This window comes from Eptesicus fuscus, chromosome 13, assembly GCF_027574615.1.
Source record: "Eptesicus fuscus isolate TK198812 chromosome 13, DD_ASM_mEF_20220401, whole genome shotgun sequence".
In the NCBI taxonomy this organism is placed as follows: Eukaryota; Metazoa; Chordata; class Mammalia; order Chiroptera; family Vespertilionidae; genus Eptesicus; species Eptesicus fuscus.
In genome coordinates this window covers 1,447,818-1,466,710 of record NC_072485.1, presented here as the reverse complement: position 1 = coordinate 1,466,710, position 18,893 = coordinate 1,447,818, and the positions used below count along the sequence as shown (strand labels likewise).

The 18,893-nt window shown below is 51.6% G+C and overlaps 1 pseudogene; it reads right to left on the bottom strand.

Annotated features, from left to right (window-relative positions):
* Positions 1–7,722: 7,722 nt before the first annotated feature.
* Positions 7,723–17,555, bottom strand: LOC129151111 (gap junction alpha-1 protein-like; annotated as a pseudogene).
* Between the last annotated feature and the right edge of the window lie 1,338 nt (positions 17,556–18,893).

Below are 18,893 nucleotides of genomic sequence, written 5' to 3'. Positions count from 1 at the left end.
TGCATAGCCTCACCCGGACCAAGGGGCGCGTGGCCTCTCCCAGACCCAGGGGTGCACGACCTCACCCGGGCCCGGGACCCAGCCTCACCCGGATCCAGGGGCACACGGCCTCACCCGGACCCGGGATCCGGCTTCACCCGGACCCAGAGGCGCGTGACCTCACCCGGACCCAGGGGCGTGTGGCCTCACCCAGATCCAGGGGCACATGGCCTCACCCGGACCCAGGGGCGCGTGGCCTCACCCAGGCCCTGGACCCAGCCTCACCCGATCCAGGGGCACACGGCCTCACCCGGACCCGGGATCCGGCTTCACCCGGACCCAGAGGCATGTGGCCTCACCCGGACCCAGGGGCGTGTGGCCTCACCCGGATCCAGGGGCACACGGCCTCACCCGGACCCGGGATCCAGCTTCACCCGGACCCAGGGGCGTGTGGCCTCACCCAGATCCAGGGGCACACGGCCTCACCCGGACCCAGGATCCAGCTTCACCCGGACCCAGGGGTGCGTGGCCTCACCCGGACCCAGGGGCGCGTGGCCTCTCCCAGACCCAGGGGCGCGTGGCCTCACCTGGACCTAGATGCGCGAGGCCTCACCCGGACCCAGGACCCAGCCTCACCCGGATCCAGGGACACATGGCCTCACCCAGACCCGGGCTCCAGCTTCACCCAGACCCAGGGGCGCGTGGCCTCACCCGGACCCAGGGACGCGTGGCCTCGCCCGGATCCAGGGGCACACGGCCTCACCCGGACCCGGGATCTAGCTTCACCTAGACCCAGGGGCATGTGGCCTCACCCGGACCCAGGGGCGCGTGACCTCTCCCAGACCCAGGGTCGCGTGGCCTCACCCGGATCCAGGGGCACACGGCCTCACCCAGACCCAGGATTCAGCTTCACCCGGACCCAGGGGCGCATGGCCTCACCCGGACCCGGAATCCGGCTTCACTTGGACCCAGGGGTGCGTGGCCTCACCCAGACCCAGGGGCGTGAGGCCTCACCTAGATCCAGGGGCGTGTGACCACACCCAAGCCCAGAGGCGCGCAGCCTCGCCCGGACCCGGGTCCCAGTGGGGTTTCGTCTTCTTGATCCCAATTCCTGTTGGTCAATTCCCTCTCAGCAATTCCTTCGGCCATTTTCTCAGAGCTCCAGGGCGGCTGCCACAGAACTCGTTGGGCGGCGGGCTCGGCGAAGCTCCTGTGTGCCCGGTGCGCGGCGGCGGGCTGGTCCGGTGTCGCTGCGTCGGCCCTTGGGTCTGCAGCGGTGGCCGGTCGCCGAGCGTGCGCACCTGGCCGCTTCCGGGGCATTGAGATTCTTGAAGGACTCGGAGGTCAGCAAGCGCGGAGTCTCCCACCCCATGTCTCCCAGGGGCTCGTCTGTCCGTGCTCGGCAGCGAGTGGAGCCATCCCCTCAGCCGGAGACCGCCGGGGGAACTGAGCCGAGCACGTTCCAAGCCGCCATTGTGTCGCCTGAGCCGTAGTTCTTAAAGTGTGGTCTTTGGGTCACCGGCATCAGCATCATCCCGCGTACCCCTCTCTTTTATTCTAGTTGTAGAGCATTTGCTCCGCCAGCCCTCCGGTGGTTCTGGATGGTGTCTGCTCTGCTCTCCTGTTGTAGTCTCAAAATTGTTGTGGTAGGCAACACTCTCTTTTATTCTAGTTGTAGAGCATTTGCTCCGCCAGCCCTCCGGTGGTTCTGGATGGTGTCTGCTCTGCTCTCCTGTTGTAGTCTCAAAATTGTTGTGGTAGGCAACAATCAGGCTTCCGCCCTATGCCTCCATCTTGGTCCTGCTTTGTATAGTTAAGTCTTGATTGTTGTTGGTGTCACTGGAGGAGTGTAGGTCAGCTACTGCCTGAGGCACTCAGCAGGGAAAAGCCTCTGCTCAGCTTGGATGGGGCGGAGTTTCAGGGTGGAGCCTACAACCTTGGCTTCCTGTCAGCCCCGCCCTATGAGGTTCCTGGGTCTCAGTGTCCCTCTGTACTCCCTGCAAACACCTCTGAGAGAAACGCGCCCTGGAGTTTCGCCGCTGCCAAACAGTCTAGTCTCTCCCCTAATGAATCTGGATTCCCAGATTCTCGCCTGGAACTGGGTTTCAGTGTAGTTGGAACTGAGGCTCAGCGCAGTCTGGCGCTTTTGTCTCCTTCCCACCAGGGCAATTCAGTGGCACAGGCAACAGTCCCTCCTCTGCGCACCTTCCCGTGCGCACCTCTGGAGCTCTGCCTTTCGCCGCTCCTCTGTGCCTGTGCCCCACAGCCCAGATTCATTCCCCCAGCATGAGCCTGGCTTCCCAGGGTTTCGCCTGGAACTGGGGTTCAGTGCAGTCGGAGCTGGGGTTCAGCGCAATCTGGAGCTTTTATCTCCTTCCTGCTAGTGAATGCCGGCCAGGCCGTCAGCCGCCCCTTCCTCTCCGGCTCCGTCCTCCCCGCGCGCGCGTGCTCGTGTCTCCGCCCGTGTCTCCATACCTCAGGCTTTTACGGCTCCTCTGATTTTCCTTGTGGTTTTCTCTTTCCTTCTAGTTGTGGGCATTTCAGTCCGCCAGCTTTCCTGTGGTTCTGGATTATGTCCGTTTTGACTTTTAGTTGTATTTTTGAAATTGTTGTGCCAGGCTGTAGGTTAGGTGTTTAACCTATGCCGCCATCTTGGTTTCTCCCCTCCCCTCTCTCTTAATATCCTTTCTCTCTCCCTCCTTCATGCATCCCCTGTACAGAATGTTAGTCCAGTGTAACCAACATTAACTGGGTACCAAACTCGGAGAAGCAGAGATTAGATTTGTGGTTACCAGAGACAGGGTGTGGGACCTGCCTCCGGGGCATGGTTTTCTCCGCTCAGGCTGCTGTAATAGAACACCGGACAGAGGGCTCATCCACAGAGGCTGGTTCTCACATTTACGGGGACTAGAACTGGGGCCGGGGCCAGCATGGTCAGGTTCTGGGGCCTTTTTGGGTTGCAGACGATTGGCTTCTCATTGTTTCCTCACATGGCAGAAAAGAAAGCCATCGAGCTCCCTCGGATCTTTTATAGGAACATTAATCCCACCAGGCCGGCTGGCTCAGAGGTTGAGCGTTGACCTATGAGGTTCAATTCCTGGTCAGGGCACATGCCCAGTTTGCACTGTTGGACACTCAGGAGGTGGCCGATCAATGATTCTCTCTCATCATTGATCTTTCTCTCCCTTTGCCTCCCTCTCTGAAACCAATAAAAATATATTTAAACAAACAAAAAGAGAATATTAATCCCATTCATGAGGGATTCTGATCCAATCACCTTCCCAAAGCCCTCCGAATACCATCATGTTGGGAGTAAAGTTTCAACATGTGATTTCGGGAGGACCACAGAGATTCAGTCTATTGTAAGCACCCACCTAGAGAGAGGGGACTGGCGATTAGGGGTGCGGTCAGAAATGAAGGTGGAAAAGGTGTCTTCTCCGTAGAGTGACAGTGACAAGGACAGGGGTAGGCATCCTCTCGCAGGAAGGTAGGGGAACTGAGGCAGGCGGAGCAAGGATGAACAATGAACTCAAGGACGCGCACGTGCAGGAGTCAGGCAGAGGAAGAAGATACGGCAAAGGATGTCTAGAGGAAGAGCTAGGCCGAGGATAACAAGGAGAGAGTGGGGATCCAGCCTTGACCTCCTGGTTCACAGGTGAACACTCAACCACTGAGCCACACCGGCCAGGCTATTTCCTTCTCCTCCTCCTTCTTCTTTTTTAAATCATCACTCGAGGATATTTGCACTGATTTTTTAGAGAGAGAGGAAGAGAGAGGAAGAGAGAGAGATAGTAAAAAACATTGTGGCTCAAATGGGACAAATAAGCTGACTCCCTTATGCTACAAACTAGACAAACTAGGAAGGACTGTTATTCCGTAAGCCTTTCTCTGTCCTACAGACACACGTGTGAAGGAACCCTCTCCTCGGCTGTGAGCCCCGAGGGAGGGCGCCTACCGCCCACCCGGGCAGGGAGGCCAGGGCAGGGCTGTCCTCCCGCCCAGCCTCGGGGAACAGGGCGGGCGGGGACGTAGGAGGCTCACAGGCTGACAGAGGGATTAGTTCTACTTGGTCCTGGGATTTCGCTGTAACGGGAGCCAAGCGGGAGGCCCCGCTGGTGTAAGAACACTTCGCGTGGCCATAAACTGTCTGAGTCAGACATTTATTTATCCTTTTGCCAAACACAACCACTGATTCCCGTCCACAGTGACTTTTCAGGTGAGAAACAGCAGGTGGACGCAAGCACCAGCACGGGCCTTGAGCTGCGGAGGTAACCTGGCCGGGGAGCTGACCCTGGCTGGGGAGGTGACCTGGCCGGGGAGCTGACCCTGGCTGGGGAGGTGACCCTGGCTGGGGAGCTGACCCTGGCTGGGGAGGTGACCTGGCTGGGGAGCTGACCTGGCCGGGGAGCTGACCTGGGCGGGGAGCTGACCCTGGCCGGGGAGGTGACCTGGCCGGGGAGGTGACCTGGCCGGGGAGGTGACCCTGGCTGGGGAGCTGACCTGGCCGGGGAGCTGACCTGGCCGGGGAGGTGACCCTGGCAGGGGAGCTGACCTGGCCGGGGAGGTGACCTGGCCGGGGAGGTGACCCTGGCCGGGGAGGTGACCCTGGCTGGGGAGCTGACCTGGCCGGGGAGGTGACCCTGGCTGGGGAGCTGACCTGGCCGGGGAGGTGACCTGGCCGGGGAGGTGACCTGACCGGGGAGGTGACCTGGCCGGGGAGCTGACCTGGCCGGGGAGGTGACCTGGCCGGGGAGCTGACCTGGCCGGGGAGCTGACCTGGCCGGGGAGGTGACCCTGGCTGGGGAGCTGACCTGGCCGGGGAGGTGACCCTGGCTGGGGAGCTGACCTGGCCGGGGAGCTGACCTGGCCGGGGAGGTGACCTGGCCGGGGAGGTGACCCTGGCTGGGGAGCTGACCTGGCCGGGGAGGTGACCCTGGCTGGGGAGCTGACCTGGCCGGGGAGGTGACCTGGCCGGGGAGGTGACCCTGGCCGGGGAGGTGACCTGGCCGGGGAGCTGACCTGGCCGGGGAGCTGACCCTGGCTGGGGAGCTGACCTGGCCGGGGAGCTGACCTGGCCGGGGAGGTGACCTGGCCGGGGAGGTGACCCTGGCTGGGGAGCTGACCTGGCCGGGGAGGTGACCTGGCCGGGGAGGTGACCTGGCCGGGCGGGCGGCGGCAGGGACAGCCGCGCTAGGGCCTCCTCCCTGCAGCACGGACGCTGCCTGCTCGGGCCCAGCGTCGCACTCACCCCCTCCGGTAACGGTAACGGGGTCTTCAATACGGAGCTGTTTCTGAGGATCGTAGCTCCCAAGTAGTTCAATTGTAGCCTCGCTGTTATTGACTTGATGACTTTTTCTAGTCATATCTCTCAGATTGCTCTCACCCATGCACAGCTGATAATCGAAAGTTCAAAGTCTTCCTTAGGAACCTGCGGGCAGTGTGACTCCTGGGCACACTGTGCTTCTTCATGCCGCTCTGCCCGCGATGGCGGCAGGGTTTCCTACTTCGGCCGCGGTCGCCGCCCTGTCCGCCTGGAATGTTCTCATCAGTTACACGTTTTCTGAAAACTGCCTCAGCAATGGGTGGTCGACAGATGTTACCCAGACACACGGACAGCACCGACTTCCGTGCCTGCTCAGCCACCTTCGCGCGCAAACACCAAAATATATATGTTTTTATTGATTTCAGAGGGGAAGGGAGAGATAGAAAGAAACATCAATGATGAGAGAGAATCATTGATCGGCTGCCTCCTGCACGTCCCCCACGGGGGATTGAGACTTCAACCCGGGGATGGGTCCTGACCAGGAATCAAACCATGAGCTCCTGGTTCATAGGTCGACCTCAACCTCTGAGCCTCGGTTGGTGTTAAACCACTGAGCTACACAGGCCGGGCCCACTAAATTAAAACCTTATAGGACAAAGAACACTCTCCAGAACACATGATCCGATGGACTAGGCCTACGTTACATGCAATGAAGTTGAACTTGGCAGTAGTTTAACATGGAATGTCAAACAAATTAGTATTTCTCATTGCACATCACGGTTTATGGAGATGGCATGCAAGAAGAAAGGCATGATACTCCGCATTTTCACTAATCATCTGTGGTGAGCTTTAAAAAGGCACCTGAGGAAACTGAAGATTTCTTTAACTGTATTTCAAATAAATGAGTTAAGGTGTGCTACTGACCTGCTTTCGATACCAAATAAAACCTTGGTGCAAACATCAAGGTTGCTGGTCTCTCCGAAAGACTGCCGCGCTCGTTAACAGAATACAAGTTCTGAATTACTGTGCATTAAGTAGGACAAAACCAAAAATGCCAGTTACTGCACAATTCACGTAGGCACACTCACAGTCCCTTCTAAGTGTTCTTCTCACGTTAACTGCTAACGCCTCTGTACAGTACTAAAATTCTACCATTCAAGCATCAATGATTACATTTCAAAAAAATCATTTATTTCATCAATAGCATTACTGCTATATTCTAAAAAAGAAAAAAGAAAGAATAATAATTAACAAAACAAGTATTCATAATAGGATACACAGGGGAAAACATTTTAGGGAAAAAGTGTGCTTTTCTTGAACAGCAGGAATTATAATGTAAATACCATTATTGGCCCACACCATAAAATCAGTGAGAAAGGTGCAAATTTGAACACTGTGGGTACATTATTTTCAATTCTGTTTGGAAGTTTATTCTGTATTTGTTTGTACCAATACATGACAAATAAAACACACTCTTCCACACACACACACACACACACACACACACACACACACACACACAAGTGACTGTTAAATATTGAGCATGGCTTGCTTCCCTGACTCAACTCAAAAAATGGTAAGTGACATCCCAACTGTTTTTTAAAATGTTTACAGGAATCATAAATGAATGTGAATAGTATTTGAGGAATGATGAAAAAGTGACGGCAATACAATGGGAGTGGATGTCAGGAAGAATGTGCATAGAACTTGGCTGAGATTTGCACACTCACGGGCAGCCTTCCTGTGGGCCTTGTCTGAACATACTCACACCAATGATGCACACAGCAGCACACGCCCCGACGCCGGAGGGTGAGGCCTAGAAAAGTGCAAATGTTAACCACGGAGCTTTTGGCAGGGATAAAGGGCACTCCTCCATCTGTTTCTTGATAAAAAAAGAAAGATGTTCAGAAAGTATTTTTTCCTGGACAAAGTTATTTCCGTTTCTTGGTAAAACAAAATGTATTTAGCCAAAATATCACCGCTCTTTCACATACACAGAACTAGCCTTAGGGCAGTGGTTGTCAAACTGCGGCTCACGAGCCACATGCGGCTCTTTGGCCCCTTGAGTGTGGCTCTTCCACAAAATACCACGGCCTGGGCGAGTCTATTTTGAAGAAGTGGCGTTAGAAGAAGTTTAAGTTTAAAAAATTTGGCTCTCAAAAGACATTTCCATCGTTGTACTGTTGATATTTGGCTCTGCTGACTAATGAGTTTGCCGACCACTGGCCTAATGCAACTTTCATTGGAACTGAAGTCCTCTGAACCAACTACATTAAATGCCAAGGGTACCTCCCTCTGCCCTCCGCTCCGCCCGCCTATCCCAAGGCCCCAACGACCCCAGGCATCCTAACACCCTGTGTTTCCTAAGTCTCAGGACCGAGGCTGTTGAGTGCCACCTTCACTGGCACAAGGCGACACTGTCTGCAGCACCGTTTTCTTCTCCACACCTGAGTGCAGTCTTGATGCCCTCAAACCCGGATCTAGAGCTCCAGGTTGTCAGGCGAGCTGGCTGCTGGCTGGCTGCTCGCTCTGCAGGCAGGCCTCCGGCCCACATGGCTCGCGGTTGTAGTTCGTGTCCAGCAGCTAGCTTCTTAGAATTCTGGTTGTCTTCGGGGAAGCCAGAGGCCGTGCGTGGGAGCTGGAGATGGTGGTGCTGCCTGCCTGTGGGTTTTGCTCTGCGCTGCAGTCGGCCCCGCTTTGCTCGCTCACTTGCTTGTTTGCTGTAATTGCGGCAGGAAGCATTGTCTCCAGTAACCAGCTTGTACCGGGAGGAGACTGGGCCAGGGGGCAGTTGGCGAGGAGCAACCACTGAAATAAGCGTATTTGGGAGATGCACACGCTTTGGAGGGGCTGAGAGGGCCGGTGCTGGCGTGGTAAGGATCGCTCTTCCCCTTCACAGACCCTTACGCCCTTGAAGAAGACGTAATGTTCGATGATGTGCAAGGCCAGACACCAAGGCCACGCCAGCAGGGACGTGTGACGATGGTTCTCCGTGGGACTCAGAGGAAGCAGCCCGGCTGATGGATCTCTTTGAAGGGTAGAGGCGCTCAGGTGAACCCGTGGGCATCCCGTGGCTCAGCAAGGCCAGCTGGAGGTGCTGTGAAGAGGCTGCTGGTGTGTCAAACTTCACCAAAAAACTGAGCATAACTCAGGGAGTGTGTCACTTTGAGGAAAAAACATTATTTCGCAATATTTATAGTTTAAATAACATAAATGTATAATTGTTATATATAATTGTATTTAATAAACCAAAAACTAAATATTTAACTTTCCTGCTTAGTGACTTCTTTGTTCATCCGTCAGTCGGTTTCTTTTGTTGGTCTTGATATTATTTAGCTTGTGTGGGGTGCCGTGAACTAAGATAAGTGAGGGGGAGGAGGAATTCTTTAACTAACCTGCCTATTAGTGACTTTTTTGTTGCTGAATTTCATTGGCTAAATCTTCAGTTGAAGGTTGGTATTTTGTACACTTCAGGCCCAAGCAAGCGCTACTAACTTCATCTGTCTATCTGTTTCTTTTGTTGGTTTTGATATTATTTAACGCTGAGAATAAGGCCTCACAAAAGTATGTAGAGGGAAAAATTGTGAGTAAAGCCATTGCTATATTTTTCAGGGTGCTAAAAGTGTCTGGTAGTCAGTTCCAGGCACTCCAAATTTCCTGTTCATAGCAGCACTCCTCTGGATTCTCCAAGCGGCACCTTTCCAGATTCTCAAGCTTTGACCTCAAGTCGACAAACACCTGAGCCCAGATACTGTCTTGAAATTCTGCAAGTTGCATCTCCAAATCATCAATTTGCATCCATTGGAAACCATTTAATTCCAAACATCAGGATACTTAATTATTTTCATGGTCTGTTCTAGACTTCTAAATTGACTAAATCTATCACTAAACTGGTCAAGTAACGAGTCTAAAACATGCTGGTACTTCATATGCAAGAGTTCCATTTCATTTTGTACAGCTGCACTGGCCTTCTCAAAATACTTTGTTACTCAAGGAAAATACTTATAAGTTTTAGTTTCTACATCTCGCTTGAAAATTTTAACTTTACTTTCAAAAGCTTTTATGTATCCAAACATAATGTCAATACTTTTGCCAAAACCTTGTAACTTTAAGTTCAGTTCATTAATATGAACAGAGAGATGTGTAAAAAACATCAGGGTGTTGACCCACTGATCATCATTAAGCTGAGGAAAGTTTCCCAGATCCTTATTGTCAAGAAATACCTTAATTTCTTCAAAACACTCCACAAAGCGCTCAAGAACTTTGCCTCGGCTCAGCCATCTTACATTATTGTACATCAGCAGTCCACTGTAGGTGGAATCAACCTCCAGTAAAAGTGCTGAAAATTCTCGCTTGTGAAGGGGGTGAGCAGCTATTAAATTAACTATTTTTGTAACAACTGACATTAAGTCATTTAAGTCGGTGAATCCTGCCTTGGCACATAAAGCCTCCTGATGGATAATACAATGAAAAGGCACAATTGGATGTCCAATAGCTTCTGTAAACAATTTGACAAATCCGACTTTTTTCCCCACCATATTTGGTGCCCCATCTGCCGTCACTGACACAACTTTAGAGATATCAATGCTTAGGTCACGAAATGTTTGTATAACAACCTTACATATTTCTCTTCCTGATTTAATTGTTGACATTGATACTAACTTTATCAACTCTTCTCTCATTGTGAGACCATCAGAATATCGACCAATAATGGCCCAACTGAGCATGTGATGTGACATCAGTAGTTTCATCAAGAGAGATCGAAAAATATTTACACTTCCTTATGTCTCTCTTTAATTGATGTTGTACGTTTGTGTTCAGTCTCATTATTCGGTCTTTTATGATATTTCTACTGAGTGGTAACTCAGATATTCTCTTAATAATTGCATCTTTATTCTGCATATCATGAAATAGAACTGGTGCACATCTTAGGAGAGTTTCTTTAATAAATTCTCCCTCACTGAGCGCTTTTCCATGCTGAGCTATAGAGTGAGCAATGCTCAAACTTGCAGATGTTAAATTTGTAGAGCCTTTCATATATTTAAGGATGGAATTAGACTGGCTCTTATAAAGATGTAGCTGCCTGGAAATGTATTCCTTCCTTTCATCCTCACTTTTTTCCAAGAGCTGGGGATGATTAGTTTTAAAATGTCTATTTATATTCCACGTTCTGCTTACTACCGTTTCAGTACATAGAACGCAAAATGATCTGCCATTTTTTTCTATAAAGCCATACATCTCGGTCCATGTCTCTTGAAAGGGTCGGCCACTGCTACTACCACTTCCTTTACTTAACCTTAGTTTTTTATTTTTTGGGTTCTCCATCAGGGGGGCAGTGACAGAAGATAGAATTATAGATAGCTTGTTAGGCCTGCAGGCAATTAGGGGTTAACTAACCTAACTAACCACAAAATGGTGCATATAACTGTCTTTTAGGAAAGGGCAGGGTTAATGAGCAGAAATAGGGGTTAATAAGGATGCACAACAGTAATAGTGGTGAAATGGAGTCTGCACTATGGAGCAAGATGGTGTTCCTTATGTGAATTAAAATGGCTGCCGCTATTTCTAATGGCGGAAAACGGCACCCATAGCACGCCACAAACCCTCGCCTCTCCCAGCCTCCCCATCACTTATCTCAGTAATGATGGATTAGAAATCCATGACACCCCAGAACAGTAGATAAAGGTTGCTGTGGTTAACTGTTATTTGGTTACTGGTAATGGCAGGGCCCCCAGAGATGCGTCCCCCACTGCGTTCCGCTGCTCCCTGCGCTGCCGGCGGAAGTGAGGGCAAAGATCCCGGCTTAACCGGAAGTCCCAGAACTAGACGCTCTGTGCCGGACTTCTGTTGTTTTGGCCTACAGACCTCCGGCACAGAGTGTCTAAGAGGGGAGGATGAAACATGTGCGACTAGAGTTTTGGAGTTAGAGTCTACTCCAAGACTCTAGTCACACATGTTTCATCCTCAGGAGCAGCAAATGTTTCATCCTCGGCATGCGGCCGCCTCAGCGGCCACGTGTCATCAGAAATGGCTACGCGTGTCAGTGCTGACACGTGTGTCATAGGTTCGCCATCACTGACGTAGGTTCTAGGTTCGCAGCAGGCCCCTCGCAGGCGCCCCTCCCGTGCTCTTCTCTATTTCCATCTGCCTCGGGCGTCTCCACAGTCACACAATCAGCCTGGGCGACTTTGAGTTCCTCTCCCTCGGGTTCAGCTTCTTTCCTTCCCATCACGTAGAACACGTGAGCAGGTACAGGAGTGGGGGCCAGACACAAGGGGATCCGCAGGGCCCAGAAGCGCACATGCGAGCTGGGGAAGGACTTGTCACAGCAGCCGGGCTGCTGGGCGTCACCGCCAAGGCAGACTGCTCATCACCCCGCTGGCTGCTCATCACCCCGCTGGCTGCTCATCACCCCGCTGGCTGCTCATCACCCCGGCTGGCTCAGCCGTCTGTCCCGCAGGACTCGGAAGATGAAAAGCACCGACCGCCACCCCTTCCCTCCGGCAGTGGGACAGGCTGAACCTTGTCAGAGAGTTTGCCTAAGGCTCTCCAGTCACCCCTGCTGCCTGGGCCCCCTTCTCTCTCTTAAAAGAAGTGAAGTGGACACGCCAACTGCTTGAACTCCGGAGAAGGTGAAGTAAAACGCAAAGGCGAGCTCAGCACTCAGACCTGCCTGTGTTTACAGTTTGAAAGTCCGCTCTGTCTGGTCCTTTCCTCACTCCTTCGCCCTAATGAAGAGAAGTGATGGTCCCTCATAAGAGCTTCCAATTTGTACTGAATCCCTTCACCTTTTTCACCTCGTCCTCCAACCCCTCAGTTTGCTTTCTGTGTCTATGAGTCTGTTTCTGTTCTGTTTGTCCGTTTATTTTGTTCTTTAGATCCCACATGTACTAGTAAGTGAAATCATATGGTATTTGTCTATGTCTGGCTTATTGCACTTAGCACAATCCCCTCTAGGTCCATCCATGATGTCGCAAATGGTAAGGTTTCTTTTTTGAATGACTGAGTAACATCCACTGTCTATAGGTACCACCACTGTTTCATCCACTCGTCTGTTGATGGGCACTAAGGTTGCTTCCATACCTTGGCTATTGTGACTACACTGCAATGAACACAGGGCTGCATATCTTCCTCCACTCTCTCTAAAAATCAAAGGCGGAAAAATACCCTTGGGTGAGGATTAACAACAACAACCAAGTGTCTTGTAGATCAGAGTTTGTGGTTTACCCTATGACAATGGAAATTAGAGCAGGTGGTCAAAAGCTCAAATGCCTTCAGAAGCAAGGCAGGTGGCCCTGGTGGCTCAGTGGGCTGGAGCACCCTCCCATACACCAAAAGGTTGCTGGTTCAGTTCCCAGACAGGGCACATACTTAGTTGGGGCACATACCGAAGGCACATGGATGTTACTCTCTCTCTCAAATCAATAAACATACCTTTGGGTGAGAATTAAAAAACAATAATAAGCAAGTCGGGTAACCTGAATGCATGTAACACAAGAGGGAGTGCTGGGGCCTGCGAAGACGCCCAGAGAACACACACTCACCTGAAACCATTCAAGTTCAAAATTTAAAACCACGGCCCTGGGCCTGGCTGGTTTGCTCAGTGGTTAGAGTGTCAGCCCATACACCGGATGGTTGTGGGTTTGATTCTCTGTCAAGGGCAGGTACCTCCACTGCAGGTTTGATCCCCAGCTCTGGTCGGGGAGGCAACCAATTGATGTGTCTCTCTCATGTTGTTGTTTCCCTCTCTCTCTCTCTCTCCCTCCTCCCTCAGGTGAGGATTAAAAAAAAAAAAAAGATTCTAAAACCCCAGGAAAGGGTTTTCAGCAGTGGAGTGTCATGATCATATTTGTATTTAGAAAAAGAAATTAGAATACATGGAATGGAGCTCAACTAGAGGCAGGAGGACTGGAAGGTGATCCAGGTGAGAAATGAAGGTTTGAGCTGGGATCGAGTGTGGAGGGAGGGAAGTGACAGACCCCAGAGAGGGTGGGGAGGAAGAGTCAATGGGCCTGGAGGTGAATTGGATGGGAGGCTAGGGAAAAGTCAAAGCTTATTGTAAGTAGAGGCCAAGGGCATGAACATTCATGCACTGGAGGGGGGTTCCTCAGCACGGCCTGCCCCTCTCACAGTCCTGGAGCCCTCAAGGGCAGGAGGCGACCCGGCGATCAGGGGAAGGCAACGTCCCCATCACACCTCTGGTGCTGCCACTGCCGGCAGCGCAAGTCTCGGCCGGCCCTGGTTACCTGAGCCTCGGGCAGCCCTGGGCAGCTGGGGGGCTGAGGAGACTGGGGGACCCCAGTGGGGCATGAGGGGACTGGGCACCACCATCTTGTAGCTGTGGGTGTCGCCATCTTTGAGGGCATGGCAGTCAATTAGCATAATCCCTCCTTATTGGCTGTGGGCATCACCATCTTTGAGGGTGGGGCAGTCAATTAGCATATTCCCTCCTTATTGGCTGTGGGCACCGCCATCTTTGCGATGGCGTGAGGCTCAATTAGCATATTCCCTCCTTACTGGCTGTGGGTGCTGCCATCTTTGAGGGCGGGGCAGTCAATTAGCATAGTCCCTCCTTATTGGCTGTGGGCACCGCCATCTTTGCGATGGTGTGAGGCTCAATTAGCATATTCCCTCTTTATTAGATAGGATTATTGCTATTGTCGTTATTGCCATGAGGATGCTATAGGACACAGTGAAAGAGATGGCAAAGAGGTCGGTGATAAGAAAGTCAATGGAAAAAAACAGAGAAGTAAAAGGATGAGGGATTGAATCTATGCGTGACTCAAAAGAATTGCATCCTTGACCCTGTGTGCTGAGTCATGGAGACAAATTAAAAGCCTGAAAGTTCAGCCCTTGCCGGTGTTGCTCAATGGTTAGAGTGTCAGCCTGTGGCCCGAAGGGTCCTGGGTTCAATTCCTGGTCAAGTGCATGTACCTTGGTTGCAGGCCTGGGTCGGGGCACATGCAGGAGGCAACAGTCAATGTGTCTCTTTCACGTCCATATTTCTCTCTCTCTCTCTCTCCCCTCTCCTCCCTTCCCTTCACTCTCTAAAAATCAATGGAAAAATATCCTTGGGTGAGGATTGAAAAAAAAAAAAGGTTCAATTGTGGGTCAGGGCACATACCCAGGTTGTGAATTTGATCCCTGGTCAGTTTGTGCAGAAGGCAGCTGATAGATGTTTCTCTCTCTCCCTCCCTCCCTCTATCCCCTCTCTCTTCCTCTCTCTAAAATTAAGAAACAAAACAAAAACCCTGGAAGTTCAAATTTGAGTTCCAGTAAGAGATGCCAGATTAAACCCACATTTAATTTCATTCCCTTTCAAAACTCCCTAAAATGACAGAAAAGATTTTTCAAAAACTCTTAAGGACTCGGAGGACTGGAGGGGGTGCATGGTAACCAGGTCAGCGGAACCAGGGCAGCTGCACCCTGACCGGGCGGAGAGAAGCCCCGGAAGCAGCTGCTGCTCGCCACCGTCCACAGGCGCCTCTGGAGGGGCGGTGAGAGGTGACTACAAACAAACTGGATGCGAGTCCGCTTCCTGTGCAGAGAGCCACCCGATCGCCCCCTGGCCCCAAGCCGCTGGGCAGCTGCTCCTTCCTCTTCCCGTGTCAGCAGAAAGCTGGAGGTCTAGCTTCCGAGCAGGTAAATCAGACGAGGCTAAGGGTCCTTACTGCCTTTGGGTGCTCCTCAGTGAAACGGCGCGGCGGGTCAGCCAAGGACCCAAATGTAAGCAGAATCTCCCTCCCCTGCCCCCCCCCGCCAAAACCAGGGACTGCGTGTGAGCTGAGGAAATGCTCTTCTATGAAGGAGAGACCAAAGCAAACAGGAAAAACCTACTTTAAAGAAAACTGACTAGGGCTGAAGGGTCCCAGGTTCGATTCCGGTCAAGGGCACCTGCCCGGATTGCAGGTTTCCTGACCCTGGTCATGGTGCGTGCAGGAGGCAACCAATCGATGTCTCTCTCACATCGATGCTTCTCTGTCTCTCCCTCTCCCTTCCACTCTCTCTAAAATCAATGGAAACATCCTCGGGTGAGGAGTAACAACAAAAAGAGAGCAGACGGGTGGGGGAGGAGGCAGCCAGTGTGCAGTGTTGAATTCTAAGTAGCGTGATGAGGAGTCCACACAGGCCCTGGCGGTGGGAGAGGGCATTGGTGCCCAGGTTGTGCTCAGGTTGTGCCCAGGCGAGTCAGTAGGCCACTGAGCATTGAGGGGTGGGTGGCAGTAGCCCCAAGCTTGGTGTCAGAGCCCTGAGCAGGGCAAGGATTGAAATGTCGCATCCAGGGACAGCACAGAGAATGCAAACAGACCCACAACAAGGCATATCATGGAGGTGAAACTGGACGCAGTGGGCATGAGGCCGCCTGTCACTACTCGAGCCAGTCAGCGGAGACGGGTGAATCCTGCGGGCGTGTATTCCAATCCTGCCGCAGGTGGAGAGCAGCAGGGCACCCCGACATCTGCGCTGCCCCTCGCCAGCGGCTGGTTCTATACACACGAGGGCGAGACAGCTACGCAGCTGCGAGCGAACGGTCACAGGGAGGGGGAGGGTCTGCAGTCCGGCCTCCGGGAGCTCAGATCCCATAGCCAGGGGCTCATCTCCCAGCCTGTGACTCACAGCTCAGCCCGCGCCTGGCCGGAGAGTGGTCAGCGTCCTGAGAGAAACTCCCAGAGGGAGTCAGGGTCCGAGCGCAGCCACCAAGTCAGAGCGCGTCCTGTCCCTGTCTGTCCCCAGATGTGTTTCCTTTCTGAGTCGTGGGCCCATCGCGCCTCATCTTCACAGCCTGGCCTCGCCCTCCGGGCCCAGGGCCGGTAAGAACCCTCTCGTCTGTGGTTAGGTAGGTACTTAAGTCCTGTCAGGTCTGTCTCCCTCAGCTGTTTCCCTGTGTGCTACTCTTTTCATGTGGCAATCGATGGGCTTGGGCAGCGCCAGGCAGGCCTGCTTTTTATAGCATTAAAATAAACTTCAGCAGAACTCTTCCCTGGTCACTCTGGTAGATTCTGATAGGACCAGTTTGGGTCATGTGCCCATCCCTGAACTGGTAAGGGATGTGAAGTATTCTGATTGGCCAGACCAGGCTGAGGGCTATGACCGACAGACAGTGATGTCAACTGAGAAGGTCAGATGAGCACTTTATAACTGGTGAAGTGTGATGCAAATGTGAGTAACAATCATTATCTACCCAAAGCACATTGGAAAGTGCATTAGAACTCTGCAGGCGTAGCTCAGTGGTTGAGCATCAACCCATGAACCAGGAGGTTATGGTTCGATTCCCAGTCAGGGCACATGCCAGGGTTGCGAGCTTGACCCCCAGTAGGGGGCGTGCGGGAGGCAGCTGATCCATGTTTCTCTCTCTCTCTCTCTCTTTCTATCTTTCTCTCTCTCTCTCTCTCATTGATGTTTCTTTTTTTGTGTGTGTGTGCATTTGACCGGAATCGAACCTGGGACCCTTCAGTCCGCAGGCCGATGCTCTATTCACTGAGTCAAACCGGTTAGGGCTCATTGATGTTTCATCTCTCTCTCTCTCCCTTCCTCTCTCTAAAAAATCAATAAAAATGTATATTTTTTAAAAAAGAAAGTGTATTAGAGAAGAGGATCTATAAGTAAGCTCTACCCTGACAGCAAAGAGAAATGAGAGCCAATAACAGGAAAAGTAACAGAAAAAAAAACAAACTATGAAAACCTTACCTAAAAACTACAGCATCCTGAGACATCTAGTGTACAGACAAAGAGTTTTACAAACTGAATATACCCCATTGTTATCAACTTAGAAAAAATATTATAGACATTAAAAAGGTAGTGCTTGCCTATGTGTGTAACTCTCTGTCCAGAATGACTTTTCCCAAAGCTCCCAGGCTGAGATTTCACAGGGACTCTGCCCTCGTAGAAAGTTAATGTAACGGGGAAGGTGGTATTGATTGACTACAATTCAATATATAGCGAGAACTAAAATAGTCAGGTATCCAATAAGCTTCGCAGGGTAAGCAAGGTTTCGGTTCCACTCTCAAAGGCGGGATTTGGTTGGGCGGGTCCACTGAAGTAGGACAACACTCATGTTTTCATGCTCAGCTTGTTTGGCCAGAACTTATGACCCTAAAAATACACTCACTCAACCCACATCTAGGATGTAAACACACCTCTGGCGGTAGGTCTGTCTAACCTTCTGAGCTCGCCCTTGCAGCTTCCTCCTCCCGAAGGCACGTGTTGGTGGAACTCGCTCCTGGCAGCGGCAGCGACAGCGCAGGAGGCACTTGCCCAGGGCTTCTGGCTGACGGTGCGAGGTGCGAATCCCGAGGAGCCACGTCTCACCCATCCCCGCTCACCACGCTGGGCTCAGCCGGCGGCTGCCCCTGTCGCCTCGGGACATCCCAGGGACTTCTGCTCAGAGTCCCGTCTCCTCCCCGCTGATCTGCAGCACATCCCTGGGGGAGGTCACTGTACGTCAGGAAGCGTGATCAGATCTTATTCCAAGTTAAGACTCTATTAGGAAGAAGAGGAGAGAGAGTGAAAAGAAGGAAAGAGAAAGAGTAGTTGTACATCTTTCATTTATAAATCTAGCCTTTGTTTGTTCTCCCAATTCATGTAGCTTGTATTTTGGCTGCGAGGTACATGAATTCTTAATTTTCCCAAGATCATTTGTGGTTTTGGATCACTATTTTGTACCAACGTGTACACACCTCACTACTTCCTTGATGCTCTGTGCTACTTATATTCCTACTTGTAAAAATTTATGACTATTTTCTTATACAGATTCCAATTTTCTTTTTTTAATTTTTTTTTAATTATTATTGATTTCAGAGAGGAAGGGAGAGGGAGAGAGAGATAGAAACATCAAGGATGACAGAGAGTCATTGATCGGCTGCCTCCTGCACGCCCTCCACTGGGGATCAAGCCTGCAACCCAGGCATGTGCCCTTGACCGGGAATCGAACCCTGACCTCCTGGTAGTTTATAGGTCGATGCTCAATCCCTGAGCCACGCTGGCCGGGCCAGACTCCAATTTTCAATGAATATAGCTCCATAAAAAAATGGAGTCTTTTCAGGAGTGAGTTCCACTGGTGGGAGGTTACTTTCCACACAGAGTTTATAAGTGTGGGTGGCAGGCACCCCTAGCTGCTCACACATTCACATGTGCCACAGCCTCTGGAGAGGGCGATCAGGGAGAACACTGGTGGCAGGAGTAGGTCATAGAAAAAGGCGAAGGCTCACTGAGTTGTCGTGGGGAGTGGCTATGAGAGAGAAAACAGAGGGCAGAGCTCAGGGTGGAAGCCAGCAGTCCAAAGGAAACTAGTTGTATTTGTTTATGTTGCCATGGTGACGAAAGTCCCTTAGAAACAGGAAATAGGCCAGGCGAAGAAATAAAGTGCAAATCCCCAAATTACAACAGACTTAAGTAAACCTTAGAAGAGCCGGTGCAGTTTTTTTAATTAGCTTCATAGGCATTACCTTAGATTTAATACTTTTTTTTCTCCATCTGTTTGTCTGGGGAAGTTAAGACCTATCTCTGAAGGAAAGGGCCTATACAGTGACTTCATTCAACCAGTCATGGAATTCCAGAAAACAGAACTCAAAACGGAGAGGCCTGCATGAAAAGATGCTCACCATCTCTAATTATTAGGAAAATGCAGATCAAAGCCACAAGAGATATCGCC